Source organism: Crocuta crocuta, unplaced genomic scaffold (genome assembly GCF_008692635.1).
Source record: "Crocuta crocuta isolate KB4526 unplaced genomic scaffold, BGI_CrCroc_1.0 scaffold943, whole genome shotgun sequence".
NCBI classification, from domain to species: domain Eukaryota; kingdom Metazoa; phylum Chordata; class Mammalia; order Carnivora; family Hyaenidae; genus Crocuta; species Crocuta crocuta.
In genome coordinates, this window is record NW_027528208.1 from 276,174 (window position 1) to 276,976 (window position 803).

Genomic DNA, 803 nt, shown 5'->3' on the forward strand with positions numbered 1-803 from the left:
GGAAGTCCCTAGAGACCTATTGAAGGAGCAGAGACCCAGATAAAAAAGGAATCAGCCATGTGCATACCGGAGGAAGAGTGGAAGCAGAGAGAACAGCAAGGGCAAAGGCTGGAAGATGGGAATGAGCTTGGCATGTTCCCATAGGTTCCCAGATTTCAGGAGAGAAAGAGCAAGGGCAAGAGTGGGTAGGAGGCAAAGCAAAGAGGTAAGAGAGGGGCAGATTGTGAAGGGCCTTTGGCATGTATTCTGAGTAGGAAAGCTGTTGTGATAGTTTCAGCAAGTGGTGATGGTGGCTCGGACTAGGGTGGTGGCATTGGTGTTGATGAGAAGAAGGTGGATTCTGGAAAGAAGTTAACAGATCACCTCAGGGTAATACAGGGAGCTCTAAGGTAGAGGTTTGGGAATTCAGAAGAGTAGATGCCTGAGCTGTGAGTGAGCAAGTTGAAGAAAGGAGGAAGGACTTTCCAGACAGGGGGAACAGCAGAAACAAAGTCCTGGACCCAGGATGTATTCAAAGTAACTTCCAGCCATTTGGTAGTACCGGAGTGTGAAGTTCAAAAAAGCTGACTGAAGAGAGGCTGGCTAGGGTCCTATAGACCCACCTTCTAGGGACCCTGGGGTTGCCTTTGNCTGGACTGCTGCTTTCTCCCTTGCCCCCAGTAGTCTGTTCCTCCAAGAGCATCCAGAAGGATCCTGTTAAATCCTAAGTCAGATCACATCCCTCCTCTGTACAGAACCCTCCAAGTCAAAAGCCAAAGCCCTCACCATGGCCCAGAACACCTGCCCCCAGCTGCCCCTCCCCC

At 50.6% G+C, this 803-nt stretch overlaps 1 protein-coding gene across 1 annotated transcript in view; it reads left to right on the forward strand.

Annotated features, from left to right (window-relative positions):
* TBC1D25 (TBC1 domain family member 25) overlaps positions 1 to 803 on the forward strand; it is a 19,500-nt gene that overhangs the window by 747 nt on the left and 17,950 nt on the right. The window lies entirely within an intron of this gene.